This window comes from Lissotriton vulgaris, unplaced genomic scaffold (genome assembly GCF_964263255.1).
Source record: "Lissotriton vulgaris unplaced genomic scaffold, aLisVul1.2 SCAFFOLD_714, whole genome shotgun sequence".
Lineage (NCBI taxonomy): Eukaryota > Metazoa > Chordata > Amphibia > Caudata > Salamandridae > Lissotriton > Lissotriton vulgaris.
Window position 1 is genome coordinate 929776 of NW_028248223.1, and position 24225 is coordinate 954000.

Consider the following 24225-nt stretch of genomic DNA (forward strand, 5'->3'; position numbering starts at 1 on the left):
GAGTGAAACATTAATTTATCGATTGTATTTTAAAAGTCTATTTGATGTGAGCAAATTATAGAACTTTTAGAAAACATGGAAATTAAATGGCTCAAAATAATGAGACATTTTGTGAGCTGACTCTGTTTTCTCAAACTCATCACAAGGGGCTGATGCAAGATATTACTTGTTTAAATCTTACTGTTATTGATAAGGGGAACAAGGAACTTTTTTAATTGGAAAACCTTCATTAAAAGAAAACTTGAGGAATCAAATTGTGTATTTTGGGGACAGAAGAGATGAACTTTTAAATAACAATCTTGAAATTCAGACACACAGATATTTACACTCTGTTTTTCTAAAGTAAATCCATAACCATGAAGTAGAATCTTTCGAAAGACATGTTAGATGTATTAATCTGAATTCCTCTTTCAAAGAAATGCACAATTAAATGCACTGTGTAAGTCAAGAATGTGGTCAGATAAGAAATCAGCAAAATTAACTATCTTATTACTGATCATACAGATGAGAAAGAAAAAGAACCTCTTGCTCAAATTGTGGATGGGAAAGAACAGTTTTTAGTTTTCAGCTTCTGTACTTATGTTTATGATTAATTCATTTCTTTATATTGTATTATCGCTATCTAGATGGATATAGCCATGTATACATAGATACATACTTATTTGTTGATAAGTTTCAGTATAAAACTTTGACGTTATGTTTTTCCAAGTACAAATTCTAAGAAATTAGTGAAATATTAAATCTCAAAATTCAAGCAGGTCCCACCAAGATTTGAACTTGGATTGCTGGATTCAGAGTCCAGAGTGCTAACCATTACACCATGGAACCCCGCCATACATGAGGGATTTTTTCTTTGAGACAAAAGAGAGCGCATCAGTGCGGGGGCTTTTCTTACATTGATGAAAAGATATCTCAGTTGAATGCTCATAGTGTAAAGAGCGATAATATGATTTGATTCTTTTCAGCTACATTCTCCATAACAGTGTTAACCCCTTCCATGCTGGTGACGAACCCCAGCCGTCATGCACTACGGTGCTCGTGTGCTGATGACGGCTGGGGTTCGTCATGGCCCGCCCCTGTTTGTTTGTTTACCGCACGGGGGTGGAAACGGGCCAGCAGGGAAGGGGTTAAATGTGCAAACGTTTATCAGGACATGCAATTTACAAAATAATGATCATCTTTGACTGAAGAATATTAAAACATTCTACATTTCCAAACTACTACATCCATTTCTCTGTCTCTCACATGGGTGGCTCCCAAGAGCAATGGTTGGCACTTTGGACTTTGCATGCAAAGGTACCAGTCCAATTCTTTGAGGTACTTCTTTACTACTCTTGACCTTTTCCATTTCTGTCATCTTTGTTTATTGATAGCTCCAATCCAACACCAGTAGGTTGAAAGAGACAAATATTGACTCCTTTCAAAATGTCCAACAGCTTGAACAAGTTACAGAAATACAAACTTTATGATACTTTTACATCACATTCCTAGACAAAATAGTGTGACATTACAAAATCCTATCCTGTTTTTCTCAAATGCATTTCAGAGGGCTGATTCCCAGGATTCCTTTTTGAAGATTTCCACACTATTGATAAGGCGAATATAGCACATTTTGAAAGAGATGTTTTCTTAAATCAAACCTAGAGAACCACAATGACGGTATCATTCAGATAGTAGAAAGGTTTTTTGTATATTAGTATGGAAATTGTGAAATAAAACATTTCTCATGCTGATTTTCAACAGTCGATCTGCAATCATGAAATATAAGCTTTTGCTTGGAGGCCTCAAAGGTACTGATGTAATTTTCTTTTTTACAATTAATCACAGATCGTATGATATGATTTGTACAAATCAACTATGTTGTTAGATCAAAATTGATTAAAAAGTGACTATCTCAATTTCGGGGCATATTGAAGAGGAAGGAGAAGAAGCTCATGTTTCAAATGTGGAGAGGCAACAACTGTTCATTATTTTCACCTCTAATAATTATATGTATTTTTATAATGTATATATTTACATTTTCTGATAAATATACATATACATATAGCGATATATAGGGAGATACAAACATATAAGTTGATATGTACAAGTTTATAAGTAAATGAGATGTTTTTCCAATTAATACTTCTAAGAACTGAATGGAAAAAAAATCGTAAAGTTTAGATAAGTGCCACTGAACTTTGCACTTAGATCCCTGTTTTCAGAGTCCAGATTGACAAGCATAACACCATCAACCCACCTGTACCAGGTTGAGCTTTCCGTTTTGACAGAAGAGATTGCATTTACGGGGAAATCTTAATTTTTATTGCAAAATCTTATCTCACATAAAAAGTACTGTTCAACAGAGTCATAGCGTTACTTGAGTCCTTTGTGCAACATACTTCCCTAACATAGTTCAATGGGCAAAAGTTGAACAGAATAGAAAAGTAATACAATTCTGTTTGTCTTTGACTGTAGAAAATAAAAAATTTGAAATGTCCACATTGCTGCAGCTATTTGCTCCCCTGTCACATGGGAGGTTCCATGGTGTAATGGTTAGCACTTTGGACTTTGAATCCAAGGATCCAAGTTCAAATCTCGGTGAGACCACTTTCATGACTTATGACCAAATCTTTTTCTGTCAAGTGTATTCATAAATATCATAAATCTAACACGGGTAGAGGGAAACATTAATTTATTGATTGTATTTTAAAAGTCTATTTGATGTGAGCAAATTATAGAACTTTTAGAAAACATGGAAATTAAATGGCTCAAAATGATGAGACATTTTGTGAGCTGACTCTGTTTTCTCAAACTCATCACAAGGGGCTGATGCAAGATATTACTTGTTTAAATCTTACTGTTATTGATAAGGGGAACAAGGAACTTTTTAAATTGGAAAACCTTCATTAAAAGAAAACTTGAGGAATCAAATTGTGTATTTTGGGGACAGAAGAGATGAACTTTCAAATAACAATCTTCTTGAAATTCAGACACACAGATATTTACACTCTGTTTTTCTAAAGTAAATCCATAACCATTAAGTAGAATCTTTCGAAAGAAATGTCAAATGTATTAATCTGAATTCCTCTTTCAAAGAAATGCACAATTAAATGCACTGTGTAAGTCAAGAATGTTGTCAGATACGAAATCAGCAAAATAAACTATCTTATTACTGATCATACAGATGAGAAAGAAAAAGAACCTCTTGCTTAAATTGTGGATGGGAAAGAACAGTTTTTAGTTTTCAGCTTCTGTATTTATGTTTATGATTAATTCATTTCTTTATATTGTATTATCGCTATCTAGATGGATATAGCCATGTATACATAGATACATACTTATACGTTGATAAGTTTCCATATAAAACTTTGACGTTATGTTTTTCCAAGTCCAAATTCTAAGAAATTAGTGAAATATTAAATCTCATAATTCAAGCAGGTCCCACCGAGATTTGAACTTGGATCGCTGGATTCAGAGTCCAGAGTGCTAACCATTACACCATGGAACCCCGCCATACATGAGGGATTTTTCCATTGAGACAAAAGAGAGCGCATCAGTGCGGGGGCTTTTCTTACATTGATGAAAAGATATCTCAGTTGAATGCTCATAGTGTAAAGAGCGATAATGTGATTTGATTCTTTTCAGCTACATTCTCCATAACAGTGTTAAATGTGCAAACGTTTATCAGGACATGCAATTTACAAAATAATGATCATCTTTGACTGAAGAATATTAAAACATTCTACATTTCCAAACTACTACATCCATTTCTCTGTCTCTCACATGGGTGGCTCCAAAGAGAAATGGTTGGCACTTTGGACTTTGCATGCAAAGGTACCAGTCCAATTCTTTGAGGTACTTCTTTACTACTCTTGACCTTTTCCATTTCTGTCATCTTTGTTTATTGATAGCTCCAATCCAACACCAGTAGGTTGAAAGAGACAAATATTGACTCCTTTCAAAATGTCCAACAGCTTGAACAAGTTACAGAAATACGAACTTTCTAATACTTTTACATCACATTCCTAGCAAAATAGTGTGACATTACAAAATCCTATCCTGTTTTTCTCAAATGCGTTTCAGAGGGCTGATTCCCAGCATTCCTTTTTGAAGATTTCCACACTATTGATAAGGCGAATATAGCACATTTTGAAAGAGATGTTTTCTTAAATCAAACCTAGAAAACCACAATGACGGTATCATTCAGATAGTAGAAATGTTTTTTGTATATTAGTATGGAAATTGTGAAATAAAACATTTCTCATGCTGATTTTCAACAGTCGATCTGCAATCATGAAATATAAGCTTTTGCTTGGAGGCCTCAAAGGTACTGATCTAATTTTCTTTTTTACAATTATTCACAGATCGTATGATATGCTTTGTACAAATCAACTATGTTGTTAGATCAAAATTGATTAAAAAGTGACTATCTCAATTTCGGGGCATATTGAAGAGGAAGGAGAAGAAGCTCATGTTCAAATGTGGAGAGGCAACAACTGTTCATTATTTTCACCTCTAATAATTATATGTATTTTTATAATGTATATATTTATATTTTCCGATAAATATACATAGACATATAGCGATATATAGGGAGATACATACATATAAGTTGATACGTACAAGTTTATAAGTAAATGAGATGTTTTTCCAATTAATACTTCTAAGAACTGAATGGAATTTTTTTTTTAAAGTTTAGATAAGTCCCACTGAGCTTTGTACTTAGATCCCTGTTTTCAGAGTCCAGATTGACAAGCATAACACCATCAACCCACCTGTACCAGGTTGAGCTTTCCGTTTTGACAGAAGAGATTGCATTCAGGGGGAAATCTTAATTTTTATTGCAAAATCTTATCTCACATAAAAAGTACTGTTCAACAGAGTCATAGCGTTACTTGAGTCCTTTGTGCAACATACTTCCCTAACATAGTTCAATGGGCAAAAGTTGAACCGAATAGAAAAGTAATACAATTCTGTTTGTCTTTGACTGTAGAAAATAAAAAATGTGAAATGTCCACATTGCTGCAGCAATTTTCTCCCCTGTCACATGGGAGGTTCCATGGTGTAATGGTTAGCACTTTGGACTTTGAATCCAAGGATCTGAGTTCAAATCTCGATGGGACCACTTTCATGACTTATGACGAAATCTATTTCTGTCAAATGTATTCATAAATATCATAAATCTAACACGGGTAGAGTGAAACATTAATTTATTGATTGTATTTTAAAAGTCTATTTGATGTGAGCAAATTATAGAACTTTTAGAAAACATGGAAATTAAATGGCTCAAAATAATGAGACATTTTGTGAGCTGACTCTGTTTTCTCAAACTCATCACAAGGGGCTGATGCAAGATATTACTTGTTTAAATCTTACTGTTATTGATAAGGGGAACAAGGAACTTTTTTAATTGGAAAACCTTCATTAAAAGAAAACTTGAGGAATCAAATTGTGTATTTTGGGGACAGAAGAGATGAACTTTTAAATAACAATCTTGAAATTCAGACACACAGATATTTACACTCTGTTTTTCTAAAGTAAATCCATAACCATGAAGTAGAATCTTTCGAAAGACATGTTAGATGTATTAATCTGAATTCCTCTTTCAAAGAAATGCACAATTAAATGCACTGTGTAAGTCAAGAATGTGGTCAGATAAGAAATCAGCAAAATTAACTATCTTATTACTGATCATACAGATGAGAAAGAAAAAGAACCTCTTGCTCAAATTGTGGATGGGAAAGAACAGTTTTTAGTTTTCAGCTTCTGTACTTATGTTTATGATTAATTCATTTCTTTATATTGTATTATCGCTATCTAGATGGATATAGCCATGTATACATAGATACATACTTATTTGTTGATAAGTTTCAGTATAAAACTTTGACGTTATGTTTTTCCAAGTACAAATTCTAAGAAATTAGTGAAATATTAAATCTCAAAATTCAAGCAGGTCCCACCAAGATTTGAACTTGGATTGCTGGATTCAGAGTCCAGAGTGCTAACCATTACACCATGGAACCCCGCCATACATGAGGGATTTTTTCTTTGAGACAAAAGAGAGCGCATCAGTGCGGGGGCTTTTCTTACATTGATGAAAAGATATCTCAGTTGAATGCTCATAGTGTAAAGAGCGATAATATGATTTGATTCTTTTCAGCTACATTCTCCATAACAGTGTTAACCCCTTCCATGCTGGTGACGAACCCCAGCCGTCATGCACTACGGTGCTCGTGTGCTGATGACGGCTGGGGTTCGTCATGGCCCGCCCCTGTTTGTTTGTTTACCGCACGGGGGTGGAAACGGGCCAGCAGGGAAGGGGTTAAATGTGCAAACGTTTATCAGGACATGCAATTTACAAAATAATGATCATCTTTGACTGAAGAATATTAAAACATTCTACATTTCCAAACTACTACATCCATTTCTCTGTCTCTCACATGGGTGGCTCCCAAGAGCAATGGTTGGCACTTTGGACTTTGCATGCAAAGGTACCAGTCCAATTCTTTGAGGTACTTCTTTCCTACTCTTGACCTTTTCCATTTCTGTCATCTTTGTTTATTGATAGCTCCAATCCAACACCAGTAGGTTGAAAGAGACAAATATTGACTCCTTTCAAAATGTCCAACAGCTTGAACAAGTTACAGAAATACAAACTTTATGATACTTTTACATCACATTCCTAGACAAAATAGTGTGACATTACAAAATCCTATCCTGTTTTTCTCAAATGCATTTCAGAGGGCTGATTCCCAGGATTCCTTTTTGAAGATTTCCACACTATTGATAAGGCGAATATAGCACATTTTGAAAGAGATGTTTTCTTAAATCAAACCTAGAGAACCACAATGACGGTATCATTCAGATAGTAGAAAGGTTTTTTGTATATTAGTATGGAAATTGTGAAATAAAACATTTCTCATGCTGATTTTCAACAGTCGATCTGCAATCATGAAATATAAGCTTTTGCTTGGAGGCCTCAAAGGTACTGATGTAATTTTCTTTTTTACAATTAATCACAGATCGTATGATATGATTTGTACAAATCAACTATGTTGTTAGATCAAAATTGATTAAAAAGTGACTATCTCAATTTCGGGGCATATTGAAGAGGAAGGAGAAGAAGCTCATGTTTCAAATGTGGAGAGGCAACAACTGTTCATTATTTTCACCTCTAATAATTATATGTATTTTTATAATGTATATATTTACATTTTCTGATAAATATACATATACATATAGCGATATATAGGGAGATACAAACATATAAGTTGATATGTACAAGTTTATAAGTAAATGAGATGTTTTTCCAATTAATACTTCTAAGAACTGAATGGAAAAAAAATCGTAAAGTTTAGATAAGTGCCACTGAACTTTGCACTTAGATCCCTGTTTTCAGAGTCCAGATTGACAAGCATAACACCATCAACCCACCTGTACCAGGTTGAGCTTTCCGTTTTGACAGAAGAGATTGCATTTACGGGGAAATCTTAATTTTTATTGCAAAATCTTATCTCACATAAAAAGTACTGTTCAACAGAGTCATAGCGTTACTTGAGTCCTTTGTGCAACATACTTCCCTAACATAGTTCAATGGGCAAAAGTTGAACAGAATAGAAAAGTAATACAATTCTGTTTGTCTTTGACTGTAGAAAATAAAAAATTTGAAATGTCCACATTGCTGCAGCTATTTGCTCCCCTGTCACATGGGAGGTTCCATGGTGTAATGGTTAGCACTTTGGACTTTGAATCCAAGGATCCAAGTTCAAATCTCGGTGAGACCACTTTCATGACTTATGACCAAATCTTTTTCTGTCAAGTGTATTCATAAATATCATAAATCTAACACGGGTAGAGGGAAACATTAATTTATTGATTGTATTTTAAAAGTCTATTTGATGTGAGCAAATTATAGAACTTTTAGAAAACATGGAAATTAAATGGCTCAAAATGATGAGACATTTTGTGAGCTGACTCTGTTTTCTCAAACTCATCACAAGGGGCTGATGCAAGATATTACTTGTTTAAATCTTACTGTTATTGATAAGGGGAACAAGGAACTTTTTAAATTGGAAAACCTTCATTAAAAGAAAACTTGAGGAATCAAATTGTGTATTTTGGGGACAGAAGAGATGAACTTTCAAATAACAATCTTCTTGAAATTCAGACACACAGATATTTACACTCTGTTTTTCTAAAGTAAATCCATAACCATTAAGTAGAATCTTTCGAAAGAAATGTCAAATGTATTAATCTGAATTCCTCTTTCAAAGAAATGCACAATTAAATGCACTGTGTAAGTCAAGAATGTTGTCAGATACGAAATCAGCAAAATAAACTATCTTATTACTGATCATACAGATGAGAAAGAAAAAGAACCTCTTGCTTAAATTGTGGATGGGAAAGAACAGTTTTTAGTTTTCAGCTTCTGTATTTATGTTTATGATTAATTCATTTCTTTATATTGTATTATCGCTATCTAGATGGATATAGCCATGTATACATAGATACATACTTATACGTTGATAAGTTTCCATATAAAACTTTGACGTTATGTTTTTCCAAGTCCAAATTCTAAGAAATTAGTGAAATATTAAATCTCATAATTCAAGCAGGTCCCACCGAGATTTGAACTTGGATCGCTGGATTCAGAGTCCAGAGTGCTAACCATTACACCATGGAACCCCGCCATACATGAGGGATTTTTCCATTGAGACAAAAGAGAGCGCATCAGTGCGGGGGCTTTTCTTACATTGATGAAAAGATATCTCAGTTGAATGCTCATAGTGTAAAGAGCGATAATGTGATTTGATTCTTTTCAGCTACATTCTCCATAACAGTGTTAAATGTGCAAACGTTTATCAGGACATGCAATTTACAAAATAATGATCATCTTTGACTGAAGAATATTAAAACATTCTACATTTCCAAACTACTACATCCATTTCTCTGTCTCTCACATGGGTGGCTCCAAAGAGAAATGGTTGGCACTTTGGACTTTGCATGCAAAGGTACCAGTCCAATTCTTTGAGGTACTTCTTTACTACTCTTGACCTTTTCCATTTCTGTCATCTTTGTTTATTGATATCTCCAATCCAACACCAGTAGGTTGAAAGAGACAAATATTGACTCCTTTCAAAATGTCCAACAGCTTGAACAAGTTACAGAAATACGAACTTTCTAATACTTTTACATCACATTCCTAGCAAAATAGTGTGACATTACAAAATCCTATCCTGTTTTTCTCAAATGCGTTTCAGAGGGCTGATTCCCAGCATTCCTTTTTGAAGATTTCCACACTATTGATAAGGCGAATATAGCACATTTTGAAAGAGATGTTTTCTTAAATCAAACCTAGAGAACCACAATGACGGTATCATTCAGATAGTAGAAATGTTTTTTGTATATTAGTATGGAAATTGTGAAATAAAACATTTCTCATGCTGATTTTCAACAGTCGATCTGCAATCATGAAATATAAGCTTTTGCTTGGAGGCCTCAAAGGTACTGATCTAATTTTCTTTTTTACAATTATTCACAGATCGTATGATATGCTTTGTACAAATCAACTATGTTGTTAGATCAAAATTGATTAAAAAGTGACTATCTCAATTTCGGGGCATATTGAAGAGGAAGGAGAAGAAGCTCATGGAAAGGGGCGACCACTCGGTCCCCCCGAACGTATGGCAGAGTGCCTCGATCCCCCCGGGAAGCCATTTTGGGCGGGAGGCGCGTCTCGGCTGGTATGCCCGAAGCGGCGTAGCCGGGGCGCGCTTTTTCCCGCCCTAGAGTGGGCTGGCCTAGACACTGACGTGGCTGGCCACGCCCTCGGGGCAGGCAGGGGCGGGTTTACGCCCGCCCTGAAGATGGATAAAAAGGGACGCAAGACCAGAAGACATCCTCTTGTTCCTGTGCTCTGAAGCTGCACCTCCTCGCTGCACGTGAGCTCGAGACGGAACGAAGAGCCAATTTTGAGCGTTTTAATCGTTCTTGTTTTTTTTACAGTTACTTTGTTGGAGAATGCCGAAGAAGGTGGGAAAGCGCATGACTACTGACCAGATGCTGCGTGTTCTCATGAAGGAGATGTCCGAGCTAAAGAAGCGGGTGGACAAGAATGAGGAAGGGGGTCCAAAACGGCCTTTGGCGGGAGCAGCCCCGGGAGGGAAAAACAAGAGGCCCAGGAGGGGGGCAGCGGGTGAAGACATCCCGGGTCCCAGTGCCCCGCTCGAGGCTCCAACTCCCGTGCCGGAGGAGGGGAATCCAATTCCCGTTGTGGTCACCCCCGTGTCCGAGGATGATATGCCGCCCGAGCTGGCAGCACAATTGGCAGCGTGGTTGGGTAAAGGTAACGAGGGCGCCACGGCTGTCGATGCGCAGGCGCTGATAAAGCAATTGCGTGAGAAACGGGAAGCAGCCAAGGTGCCCGTGCCGGCTGCAGTAGGGGACAAGACACCAGGAACGATTGCGACCACAGAGGCAGCGTCAGGTGCAGGTAAGCGGCCATTGCCGATCGCGAGGGATGAGTCAACACCCTCTCGGAGAGAAAAGTTGGGGCAACATGTTCCTTTGGCAATTAAGGAAAAGATTTGGGCGGGGGAGTATGTGAACATTTTCTCACTGCTTGTTGATCATTATGAGGTAGAGCATGTAAAGAGTCAGAAGGATCTCATGCATCCGAGTGTTTGGCGCGCAAAAATGGCCGCCTTTAAAGTGAATGAGAATATCGGCAATTGGGGCAATGCTTGGGGAATCTTTACATCAATCTTGGGGGAACGTAGACCTGAGTTGCTTTCCGAGTTCCCAATCTATCAATCACGAATCATGGGGTACTCGACATCGCACCAGGGTAATCATTGGTTCTGTTACGATAATCTGTTCAGAAAGGAAAAGGAGCATAATAAAAGTTTAACCTGGGATTGTTATGATTCCTTGACTTGGGATAAAATGAAGGAGTCAGGAATGTTGAAAATGCCGTTGGTGGGAAGTAATGTTGGCGAATCCTCCCGGCAATATGCGGGGACGCCCTTTCGATCAGGTACGGGTGCCGACGATTACTCGAAACCCGCCGGCAGTACCGGAAAAAGGGGTTTCTGCTTTAATTTCAACAGAGGTAAATGTACTAGACCCCAGGGATCGTGTAAATTCAAACATGAATGTAGTGGTTGTGGGTCGTCCCATCCTGAGTCCTCGTGCAGAGCCAGAACGGGTGATAATGGGGGGAGAGGAGGTGCCAAACAGGTCTAATATAGTCCGAGGGGCGCCTTTACCTACCCCGATTGATACCCTGGCGATGATTCCCTGGCTCAGTGAATACCCGGATCGTACTTCTGCTGGGGTGCTGCGGAACGGTTTTTCGTATGGTTTCCGCATCCCGGTAGGGGACTTTCAGGGTGTGGAAAAGTGTAAAAATCAACTTTCCGTCCTGCAGCATACGACCGTAGTACAGGATAAGATCCGGAAAGAGGTGACTCGAGGTCGGGTCGCCGGCCCGTTTAGTGTACCCCCGGTCCAGAATTTTGTTTGTTCTCCCTTAGGGGTAGTCCCCAAGAAAGACCCCGGTGAGTTCCAACTGATTCACAATTTATCAGCTCCACGAGGTCTTTCCGTAAATGATGCAATCGATCCAGAAGTGTGTTCGGTGCGGTACGCATCCTTCGATGAGGCCGTAGCCATTTTGAATCGCCTGGGGCCTGGGGCGCTGATGGCGAAGTCAGATATCGAGTCAGCGTTCCGATTGCTCCCGGTACACCCAGACGACCAGCGTCTCCTAGGATTCATGTTTCAGGGTTGTTATTACATGGATAGGTGTATGCCAATGGGGTGCTCTATATCCTGTGCTTATTTCGAGAAATTCAGTAGTTTTCTACAATGGGTCTTCACAAAGAAAACAGGTTTCCAAGATGTAATGCACTACCTTGATGATTTTCTGTTTCTCGGGGCAGCCGGGGATCTTGAATGTGGCCGGGCCTTGGCCGAATTTTGTGTGTTAATGAAACAGTTTGGTGTGCCATTGGCGCCGGGTAAAACAGTGGGTCCTACGACTTGCCTCGAGTTTCTGGGGATCGAGTTGGACTCCATTGAAGGGTGTTTCCGTTTGCCAGCTGAGAAAGTGTTGAAGTTCAGGGCTGCGCTGCAAGTGTGTATAAATGCATCAAAAGTTACGCTGCAACAATTACAGCAGTTGGTGGGACAGTTGAATTTTGCCCTGAGGGTAATACCAATGGCCCGCCCCTTTTTCCGTTCAATTGCCCAAGCGATGGTCGGCCTTAAAGAGTGCCATCATCGCACGAGACTATCGGCCGAGATCCGCCAGGACATGCGTATTTGGTTAGCATTTCTGGCGGACTTCAATGGTAGAATCGTCTGGAATGAACCAGCCGTGTCTTCTGAAGAGCTGGGGCTATGGACAGATTCAGCAGGAAGCATAGGTTTTGGCGCCATCTTCGGCACGAAATGGTCGGCACAAAGATGGCCGACATGGTGGCATGAGAATGGTCTGACGAGTAATATTGCTTTCCTGGAACTGTTTCCCATCTTGGTGGCCTTGAGAACATGGCCCGATGGGTTCAAAGATCACTCTGTCATATTTTGGTCTGACAATATGACCGTGGTCGAGTGCATCAATAGTCAGGCAGCACGTTGTAAACTGATTTTAAGACTGCTTAAGGAAATTGTTTTACTATGTATGCAATTGAACGTGCTATTCAGAGCAAAGCATGTTCCAGGGGTGATGAATCAGGCGGCTGACGCACTGTCTCGTTTTCAAATGCAGGCTTTTTTGGGTTTCCTCCCCTCAGCGGACCCAGAGCCGGCACCCTTTCCCGAAGCTCTCTGGTCTCTCGGTGCCCCGAACTTCGTCACCTCGTGGGAGAGAGTCTAGCACCAAGGACGAGGAAGGCATACGAAGGGGCGTTTTTGGCCTATTTAGCCTTTTTGGGGAGTGATAGAGAGCGACTTTGGGGTCACGAGGAATGGGTAGTGAATTTCCTGATGTCCTTACGTAGGGCTGGGAAATCGGTGGCTACGGCCCAGAGGCATCGTGCTGCCATTTCCTTTGTTGCCAGAGCACACGCTATCCAGGACCCAACAGCGTCTTTCGTTGTACAGAAAGCGCTGCGTGGGTGGCAACGCCTTGAGGGTCGCAGAGTAGATGAAAGGCGCCCGATAGGTTTGGATAGATTGTCCCAGTTGTTGGCCACACTCCCGGCCACATGTTCATCTCAGTTTGAGGCGGTGCTGTTCCGAGCCGCTTTTACGCTAGCATTTCACGGAGCAATGCGGGTAAGCGAACTAGTTGCAAGGAACAAACTGGATGTGGCAGGGGGTTTGTGCCAGGAACACGTTCAGATCAGGGGAGAAACAATGACTGTCTCCTTTGTAAAATCCAAGACTGATCAAGATGGGATGGGTGACTGCGTCATCATACGCAGGATTCCTGGGTCCTCCATATGCCCGGTAAAGTGTTTAGAGGATTACCTAGCACGAAGGGTGGCATCATGGGGGGGGACTTTGTTAAGACACGCTGACGCCACCCCACTGACGAAATTTCAGTTTCAGCGGGTGCTTGCGATGTCAATTGCCGCTGCGGGCTTGAACCCGGGCGAATTTGGGACCCATTCCTTTCGGATAGGGGCTGCTACGGAAGCTACAGCCAGGGGTCTTAATGTTGAGCAAGTGAAACGAGTGGGGCGTTGGTCCTCCAATTGTTATAAAAGATACGTGCGGTTGCACATGTTGTGAAGCTGTAATAATGTACTCACGCTTCTTGTTTTTGTTTGGTTTTCAGTTACGCAAGCCTACGAGGCGGGGCGGACTATGCAGTCGACCCTACACCGGGCCAGCGGTCAGACATCACCGGCTGTGAAAAAGGAGGTGTGGGTCGTGGGCCACTCATACGTGAGGCGTGCCGCAGACGTATTCAAAGCAGGTGACATGATTCACGTAGCTGGGGAATACGGGTACAGGATGTCCTTCTACGGAACGGGCGGTCTCTGTATTGACCAGTTTCAAACATTTTTCGAGGGTTTGTTAGGGCGGACAAGGTCACCGCCGTCTATAGTTATAGTGCATGTTGGGGGCAATGATTTGGTCACCATCGGTAGACGACTACTCCTGGAGGCAATGCTTTCCACTGTAAGTTGGTTGGCGAGGAGAGTTCCGGGGTGCACGATTGCATGGTCCCATTTGATTCCACGAAAGGTGTGGCGGGGGGCTATCTCTATTCCTGCTTTGAACCATTCTGTTATAAAGCTTAACAATAAAGTGAGTAGGTTGTTCCGTTCCAGGACATTGCATTCTATTTATCATAGCTGTATTAATGATGACAGTATGTATTTGGGGGATGGTGTGCATTTGTCGTGGGTGGGGAATGAGTTACTCTTAGGGGACTTCTTAGCATGGTTAAAATCGTTGAAACATGACCTTTAGGTAGGAGTTGTGTGGGGGGTCCGGATAGCCGGTCAACTATCCGGCCTGTGGCGGTAAGGTCATGATCGGTGAGCACTAATTGGAAGATCCCTATGAGTGGGCGTCACCCAACACGGATGGGAGCGCTCGGGGGAGGTGGCCTTTGGCCCCTCAACGGGGAGGCGGTCCCTTCTAAGGATGGGTCGCCGAAAGAAGAGGAAAGGCGGTCAAGGCCCCTTCCTGTGTAGGAGGGGTTACAGCCCCCTCCTGGGGAATTTCCCGGGGCCAGTGACATCTGCGACGGCAGATGCGGTAAGTTGTGTGGGGTTGGGGGGAGGTCTACGATACCTTCTAGATACCTCACACGAGTCTTCGAACGACCTTTAACTGGCGTCGAGTTGATAAGTGCCCCCGTCAAGTCAAGGGAAATTGGTAGTAGTTGCACTTGAGTACGCCTCAGTGCTGTCGCCCCTCCAAGTGGGGGGGGTATGTCTGGTTAGGGATCTTGACACCGGTTACGACCTTGCCGTTGGCCCTTAAACGTTAGGATGTACAATTTCAATATTTCAAGTAAATGTTTTGTAGGATGTTAGTTCGGCTAGGAGAACCTCTGTATTAGAGAATCTGTTAAGGTTAGCCAAACATCGCAATGTGGTATGAAATTGTACATTAATGTTTAAATGTTTTTAATTTTTTGTTTTAATAAATACGGCCGGGAGGGTCACTCCCTCCCACTTCCAAAAAACTTCAAGAACTGTTTCCGGTTTCCCTCCTTTGGGGATTGTGTTGAGAGGGGGTGGCGGGTATCTCAGCCATATGTTCAAATGTGGAGAGGCAACAACTGTTCATTATTTTCACCTCTAATAATTATATGTATTTTTATAATGTATATATTTATATTTTCCGATAAATATACATAGACATATAGCGATATATAGGGAGATACATACATATAAGTTGATACGTACAAGTTTATAAGTAAATGAGATGTTTTTCCAATTAATACTTCTAAGAACTGAATGGAATTTTTTTTTTAAAGTTTAGATAAGTCCCACTGAACTTTGTACTTAGATCCCCGTTTTCAGACTCCAGGTTGACAAGCATAACACCATCAACCCACCTGTACCAGGTTGAGCTTTCCGTTTTGACAGAAGAGATTGCATTCACGGGGAAATCTTAATTTTTATTGCAAAATCTTATCTCACATAAAAAGTACTGTTCAACAGAGTCATAGCGTTACTTAAGTCCTTTGTGCAACATACTTCCCTAACATAGTTCAATGGGCAAAAGTTGAACAGAATAGAAAAGTAATACAATTCTGTTTGTCTTTGACTGTAGAAAATAAAAAATGTGAAATGTCCACATTGCTGCAGCAATTTGCTCCCCTGGCACATGGGAGGTTCCATGGTGTAATGGTTAGCACTTTGGACTTTGAATCCAAAGATCTGAGTTCAAATCTCGGTGGGACCACTTTCATGACTTATGACGAAATCTTTTTCTGTCAAGTGTATTCATAAATATCATGAATCTAACACGGGTAGAGGGAAACATTAATTTATTGATTGTATTTTAAAAGTCTATTTGATGTGAGCAAATTATAGAACTTTTAGAAAACATGGAAATTAAATGGCTCAAAATAATGAGACATTTTGTGAGCTGACTCTGTTTTCTCAAACTCATCACAAGGGGCTGATGCAAGATATTACTTGTTTAAATCTTACTGTTATTGATAAGGGGAACAAGGAACTTTTTTAATTGGAAAACCTTCATTAAAAGAAACTTGAGGAATCAAATTGTGTATTTTGGGGACAGAAGAGATGAACTTTCAAATAACAATCTTCTTGAAATTCAGACACACAGATATTTACACTCTGTTTTTCTAAAGTAAATCCATAACCATTAAGTAGAATCTTTCGAAAGAAATGTCAAATGTATTAATCTGAATTCCTCTTTCAAAGAAATGCACAATTAAATGCACTGTGTAAGTCAAGAATGTTGTCAGATACGAAATCAGCAAAATAAACTATCTTATTACTGATCATACAGATGAGAAAGAAAAAGAACCTCTTGCTTAAATTGTGAACGGGAAAGAACAGTTTTTAGTTTTCAGCTTCTGTATTTATGTTTATGATTAATTCATTTCTTTATATTGTATTATCGCTATCTAGATGGATATAGCCATGTATACATAGATACATACTTATATGTTGATAAGCTTCAGTATAAAACTTTGACGTTATGTTTTTCCAAGTCCAAATTCTAAGAAATTAGTGAAATATTAAATCTCATAATTCAAGCAGGTCCCACCGAGATTTGAACTCGGATCGCTGGATTCAGAGTCCAGAGTGCTAACCATTACACCATGGAACCCCTCCATACATGAGGGATTTTTCCATTGAGACAAAAAGAGCGCATCAGTGCGGGGGCTTTTCTTACATTGATGAAAAGATATCTCAGTTGAATGCTCATAGTGTAAAGAGCGAAAATGTGATTTGATTCTTTTCAGCTACATTCTCCATAACAGTGTTAAATGTGCAAACGTTTATCAGGACATGCAATTTACAAAATAATGATCATCTTTGACTGAAGAATATTAAAACATTCTACATTTCCAAACTACTACATCCATTTCTCTGTCTCTCACATGGGTGGCTCCAAAGAGCAATGGTTGGCACTTTGGACTTTGCATGCAAAGGTACCAGTCCAATTCTTTGAGGTACTTCTTTACTACTCTTGACCTTTTCCATTTCTGTCATCTTTGTTTATTGATAGCTCCAATCCAACACCAGTAGGTTGAAAGAGACAAATATTGACTCCTTTCAAAATGTCCAACAGCTTGAACAAATTACAGAAATACGAACTTTATAATACATTTACATCACATTCCCAGCAAAATAGTGTGACATTACAAAATCCTATCCTGTTTTTCTCAAATGCGTTTCAGAGGGCTGATTCCCAGCATTCCTTTTTGAAGATTTCCACACTATTGATAAGGCGAATATAGCACATTTTGAAAGAGATGTTTTCTTAAATCAAACCTAGAGAACCACAATGACGGTATCATTCAGATAGTAGAAATGTTTTTTGTATATTAGTATGGAAATTGTGAAATAAAACATTTCTCATGCTGATTTTCAACAGTCGATCTGCAATCATGAAATATAAGCTTTTGCTTGGAGGCCTCAAAGGTACTGATCTAATTTTCTTTTTTACAATTATTCACAGATCGTATGATATGCTTTGTACAAATCAACTATGTTGTTAGATCAAAATTGATTAAAAAGTGACTATCTCAATTTCGGGGCATATTGAAGAGGAAGGAGAAGAAGCTCATGTTTCAAATGCGGAGAGGCAATAACTGTTCATTATTTTCACCTCTATTAATTATATGTATTTTTATAATGTATATATTTATATTTTCCGATAAATATACATAGACATATAGCGATATATAGGGAGATACATACATATAAGTTGATACGTACAAGTTTATAAGTAAATGAGATGTTTTTCCAATTAATACTTCTAAGAACTGAATGGAATTTTTTTTTTAAAGTTTAGATAAGTCCCACTGAACTTTGTACTTAGATCCCTGTTTTCAGACTCCAGGTTGACAAGCATAACACCATCAACCCACCTGTACCAGGCTGAGCTTTCCGTTTTGACAGAAGAGATTGCATTCACGGGGAAATCTTAATTTTTATTGCAAAATCTTATCTCACATAAAAAGTACTGTTCAACAGAGTCATAGCGTTACTTGAGTCCTTTGTGCAACATACATCCCTAACATAGTTCAATGGGCAAAAGTTGAACAGAATAGAAAAGTAATACAATTCTGTTTGTCTTTGACTGTAGAAAATAAAAAATGTGAAATGTCCACATTGCTGCAGCAATTTGCTCCCCTGGCACATGGGAGGTTCCATGGTGTAATGGTTAGCACTTTGGACTTTGAATCCAAAGATCTGAGTTCAAATCTCGGTGGGACCACTTTCATGACTTATGACGAAATCTTTTTCTGTCAAGTGTATTCATAAATATCATAAATCTAACACGGGTAGAGGGAAACATTAATTTATTGATTGTATTTTAAAAGTCTATTTGATGTGAGCAAATTATAGAACTTTTAGAAAACATGGAAATTAAATGGCTCAAAATAATGAGACATTTTGTGAGCTGACTCTGTTTTCTCAAACTCATCACAAGGGGCTGATGCAAGATATTACTTGTTTAAATCTTACTGTTATTGATAAGGGGAACAAGGAACTTTTTTAATTGGAAAACCTTCATTAAAAGAAACTTGAGGAATCAAATTGTGTATTTTGGGGACAGAAGAGATGAACTTTCAAATAACAATCTTCTTGAAATTCAGACACACAGATATTTACACTCTGTTTTTCTAAAGTAAATCCATAACCATTAAGTAGAATCTTTCGAAAGAAATGTCAAATGTATTAATCTGAATTCCTCTTTCAAAGAAATGCACAATTAAATGCACTGTGTAAGTCAAGAATGTTGTCAGATACGAAATCAGCAAAATAAACTATCTTATTACTGATCATACAGATGAGAAAGAAAAAGAACCTCTTGCTTAAATTGTGAACGGGAAAGAACAGTTTTTAGTTTTCAGCTTCTGTATTTATGTTTATGATTAATTCATTTCTTTATATTGTATTATCGCTATCTAGATGGATATAGCCATGTATACATAGATACATACTTATACGTTGATAAGTTTCAGTATAAAACTTTGACGTTATGTTTTTCCAAGTACAAATTCTAAGAAATTAGTGAAATATTAAATCTCAAAATTCAAGCAGGTCCCACCAAGATTTGAACTTGGATTGCTGGATTCAGAGTCCAGAGTGCTAACCATTACACCATGGAACCCCGCCATACATGAGGGATTTTTTCTTTGAGACAAAAGAGAGCGCATCAGTGCGGGGGCTTTTCTTACATTGATGAAAAGATATCTCAGTTGAATGCTCATAGTGTAAAGAGCGATAATATGATTTGATTCTTTTCAGCTACATTCTCCATAACAGTGTTAACCCCTTCCATGCTGGTGACGAACCCCAGCCGTCATGCACTACGGTGCTCGTGTGCTGATGACGGCTGGGGTTCGTCATGGCCCGCCCCTGTTTGTTTTTTTACCGCACGGGGGTGGAAACGGGCCAGCTGGGAAGGGGTTAAATGTGCAAACGTTTATCAGGACATGCAATTTACAAAATAATGATCATCTTTGACTGAAGAATATTAAAACATTCTACATTTCCAAACTACTACATCCATTTCTCTGTCTCTCACATGGGTGGCTCCCAAGAGCAATGGTTGGCACTTTGGACTTTGCATGCAAAGGTACCAGTCCAATTCTTTGAGGTACTTCTTTCCTACTCTTGACCTTTTCCATTTCTGTCATCTTTGTTTATTGATAGCTCCAATCCAACACCAGTAGGTTGAAAGAGACAAATATTGACTCCTTTCAAAATGTCCAACAGCTTGAACAAGTTACAGAAATACAAACTTTATGATACTTTTACATCACATTCCTAGACAAAATAGTGTGACATTACAAAATCCTATCCTGTTTTTCTCAAATGCATTTCAGAGGGCTGATTCCCAGGATTCCTTTTTGAAGATTTCCACACTATTGATAAGGCGAATATAGCACATTTTGAAAGAGATGTTTTCTTAAATCAAACCTAGAGAACCACAATGACGGTATCATTCAGATAGTAGAAATGTTTTTTGTATATTAGTATGGAAATTGTGAAATAAAACATTTCTCATGCTGATTTTCAACAGTCGATCTGCAATCATGAAATATAAGCTTTTGCTTGGAGGCCTCAAAGGTACTGATGTAATTTTCTTTTTTACAATTAATCACAGATCGTATGATATGATTTGTACAAATCAACTATGTTGTTAGATCAAAATTGATTAAAAAGTGACTATCTCAATTTCGGGGCATATTGAAGAGGAAGGAGAAGAAGCTCATGTTTCAAATGTGGAGAGGCAACAACTGTTCATTATTTTCACCTCTAATAATTATATGTATTTTTATAATGTATATATTTACATTTTCTGATAAATATACATATACATATAGCGATATATAGGGAGATACAAACATATAAGTTGATATGTACAAGTTTATAAGTAAATGAGATGTTTTTCCAATTAATACTTCTAAGAACTGAATGGAAAAAAAATCGTAAAGTTTAGATAAGTGCCACTGAACTTTGCACTTAGATCCCTGTTTTCAGAGTCCAGATTGACAAGCATAACACCATCAACCCACCTGTACCAGGTTGAGCTTTCCGTTTTGACAGAAGAGATTGCATTCACGGGGAAATCTTAATTTTTATTGCAAAATCTTATCTCACATAAAAAGTACTGTTCAACAGAGTCATAGCGTTACTTGAGTCCTTTGTGCAACATACTTCCCTAACATAGTTCAATGGGCAAAAGTTGAACAGAATAGAAAAGTAATACAATTCTGTTTGTCTTTGACTGTAGAAAATAAAAAATTTGAAATGTCCACATTGCTGCAGCTATTTGCTCCCCTGTCACATGGGAGGTTCCATGGTGTAATGGTTAGCACTTTGGACTTTGAATCCAAGGATCCAAGTTCAAATCTCGGTGAGACCACTTTCATGACTTATGACCAAATCTTTTTCTGTCAAGTGTATTCATAAATATCATAAATCTAACACGGGTAGAGGGAAACATTAATTTATTGATTGTATTTTAAAAGTCTATTTGATGTGAGCAAATTATAGAACTTTTAGAAAACATGGAAATTAAATGGCTCAAAATGATGAGACATTTTGTGAGCTGACTCTGTTTTCTCAAACTCATCACAAGGGGCTGATGCAAGATATTACTTGTTTAAATCTTACTGTTATTGATAAGGGGAACAAGGAACTTTTTAAATTGGAAAACCTTCATTAAAAGAAAACTTGAGGAATCAAATTGTGTATTTTGGGGACAGAAGAGATGAACTTTCAAATAACAATCTTCTTGAAATTCAGACACACAGATATTTACACTCTGTTTTTCTAAAGTAAATCCATAACCATTAAGTAGAATCTTTCGAAAGAAATGTCAAATGTATTAATCTGAATTCCTCTTTCAAAGAAATGCACAATTAAATGCACTGTGTAAGTCAAGAATGTTGTCAGATACGAAATCAGCAAAATAAACTATCTTATTACTGATCATACAGATGAGAAAGAAAAAGAACCTCTTGCTTAAATTGTGGATGGGAAAGAACAGTTTTTAGTTTTCAGCTTCTGTATTTATGTTTATGATTAATTCATTTCTTTATATTGTATTAACGCTATCTAGATGGATATAGCCATGTATACATAGATACATACTTATACGTTGATAAGTTTCCATATAAAACTTTGACGTTATGTTTTTCCAAGTCCAAATTCTAAGAAATTAGTGAAATATTAAATCTCATAATTCAAGCAGGTCCCACCGAGATTTGAACTTGGATCGCTGGATTCAGAGTCCAGAGTGCTAACCATTACACCATGGAACCCCGCCATACATGAGGGATTTTTCCATTGAGACAAAAGAGAGCGCATCAGTGCGGGGGCTTTTCTTACATTGATGAAAAGATATCTCAGTTGAATGCTCATAGTGTAAAGAGCGATAATGTGATTTGATTCTTTTCAGCTACATTCTCCATAACAGTGTTAAATGTGCAAACGTTTATCAGGACATGCAATTTACAAAATAATGATCATCTTTGACTGAAGAATATTAAAACATTCTACATTTCCAAACTACTACATCCATTTCTCTGTCTCTCACATGGGTGGCTCCAAAGAGAAATGGTTGGCACTTTGGACTTTGCATGCAAAGGTACCAGTCCAATTCTTTGAGGTACTTCTTTACTACTCTTGACCTTTTCCATTTCTGTCATCTTTGTTTATTGATATCTCCAATCCAACACCAGTAGGTTGAAAGAGACAAATATTGACTCCTTTCAAAATGTCCAACAGCTTGAACAAGTTACAGAAATACGAACTTTATAATACTTTTACATCACATTCCTAGCAAAATAGTGTGACATTACAAAATCCTATCCTGTTTTTCTCAAATGCGTTTCAGAGGGCTGATTCCCAGCATTCCTTTTTGAAGATTTCCACACTATTGATAAGGCGAATATAGCACATTTTGAAAGAGATGTTTTCTTAAATCAAACCTAGAGAACCACAATGACTGTATCATTCAGATAGTAGAAATGTTTTTTGTATATTAGTATGGAAATTGTGAAATAAAACATTTCTCATGCTGATTTTCAACAGTCGATCTGCAATCATGAAATATAAGCTTTTGCTTGGAGGCCTCAAAGGTACTGATCTAATTTTCTTTTTTACAATTATTCACAGATCGTATGATATGCTTTGTACAAATCAACTATGTTGTTAGATCAAAATTGATTAAAAAGTGACTATCTCAATTTCGGGGCATATTGAAGAGGAAGGAGAAGAAGCTCATGGAAAGGGGCGACCACTCGGTCCCCCCGAACGTATGGCAGAGTGCCTCGATCCCCCTGGGAAGCCATTTTGGGCGGGAGGCGCGTCTCGGCTGGTATGCCCGAAGCGGCGTAGCCGGGGCGCGCTTTTTCCCGCCCTAGAGTGGGCTGGCCTAGACACTGACGCGGCTGGCCACGCCCTCGGGGCAGGCAGGGGCGGGTTTACGCCCGCCCTGAAGATGGATAAAAAGGGACGCAAGACCAGAAGACATCCTCTTGTTCCTGTGCTCTGAAGCTGCACCTCCTCGCTGCACGTGAGCTCGAGACGGAACGAAGAGCCAATTTTGAGCGTTTTAATCGTTCTTGTTTGTTTTACAGTTACTTTGTTGGAGAATGCCGAAGAAGGTGGGAAAGCGCATGACTACTGACCAGATGCTGCGTGTTCTCATGAAGGAGATGTCCGAGCTAAAGAAGCGGGTGGACAAGAATGAGGAAGGGGGTCCAAAACGGCCTTTGGCGGGAGCAGCCCCGGGAGGGAAAAACAAGAGGCCCAGGAGGGGGGCAGCGGGTGAAGACATCCCGGGTCCCAGTGCCCCGCTCGAGGCTCCAACTCCCGTGCCGGAGGAGGGGAATCCAATTCCCGTTGTGGTCACCCCCGTGTCCGAGGATGATATGCCGCCCGAGCTGGCAGCACAATTGGCAGCGTGGTTGGGTAAAGGTAACGAGGGCGCCACGGCTGTCGATGCGCAGGCGCTGATAAAGCAATTGCGTGAGAAACGGGAAGCAGCCAAGGTGCCCGTGCCGGCTGCAGTAGGGGACAAGACACCAGGAACGATTGCGACCACAGAGGCAGCGTCAGGTGCAGGTAAGCGGCCATTGCCGATCGCGAGGGATGAGTCAACACCCTCTCGGAGAGAAAAGTTGGGGCAACATGTTCCTTTGGCAATTAAGGAAAAGATTTGGGCGGGGGAGTATGTGAACATTTTCTCACTGCTTGTTGATCATTATGAGGTAGAGCATGTAAAGAGTCAGAAGGATCTCATGCATCCGAGTGTTTGGCGCGCAAAAATGGCCGCCTTTAAAGTGAATGAGAATATCGGCAATTGGGGCAATGCTTGGGGAATCTTTACATCAATCTTGGGGGAACGTAGACCTGAGTTGCTTTCCGAGTTCCCAATCTATCAATCACGAATCATGGGGTACTCGACATCGCACCAGGGTAATCATTGGTTCTGTTACGATAATCTGTTCAGAAAGGAAAAGGAGCATAATAAAAGTTTAACCTGGGATTGTTATGATTCCTTGACTTGGGATAAAATGAAGGAGTCAGGAATGTTGAAAATGCC

General features: G+C 39.1%; 6 non-coding genes across 6 annotated transcripts; 2 read left to right on the plus strand and 4 right to left on the minus strand.

The window, feature by feature from the left end:
• Positions 1-756: 756 nt before the first annotated feature.
• TRNAQ-CUG (transfer RNA glutamine (anticodon CUG)) lies at positions 757-828 on the minus strand. Its single transcript has one exon. It is a non-coding gene; the product is annotated as a tRNA-Gln (tRNA).
• A 5105-nt stretch (positions 829-5933) lies between these two features.
• TRNAQ-CUG (transfer RNA glutamine (anticodon CUG)) lies at positions 5934-6005 on the minus strand. The gene has a single exon. It is a non-coding gene; the product is annotated as a tRNA-Gln (tRNA).
• A 9781-nt stretch (positions 6006-15786) lies between these two features.
• TRNAQ-UUG (transfer RNA glutamine (anticodon UUG)) lies at positions 15787-15858 on the plus strand. Its single transcript has one exon. It is a non-coding gene; the product is annotated as a tRNA-Gln (tRNA).
• An 828-nt stretch (positions 15859-16686) lies between these two features.
• Positions 16687-16758, minus strand: TRNAQ-CUG (transfer RNA glutamine (anticodon CUG)). The gene has a single exon. It is a non-coding gene; the product is annotated as a tRNA-Gln (tRNA).
• A 1545-nt stretch (positions 16759-18303) lies between these two features.
• On the plus strand, positions 18304-18375 carry TRNAQ-UUG (transfer RNA glutamine (anticodon UUG)). Its single transcript has one exon. It is a non-coding gene; the product is annotated as a tRNA-Gln (tRNA).
• Positions 18376-19203: 828 nt separating this feature from the next.
• Positions 19204-19275, minus strand: TRNAQ-CUG (transfer RNA glutamine (anticodon CUG)). The gene has a single exon. It is a non-coding gene; the product is annotated as a tRNA-Gln (tRNA).
• Positions 19276-24225: the final 4950 nt, after the last annotated feature.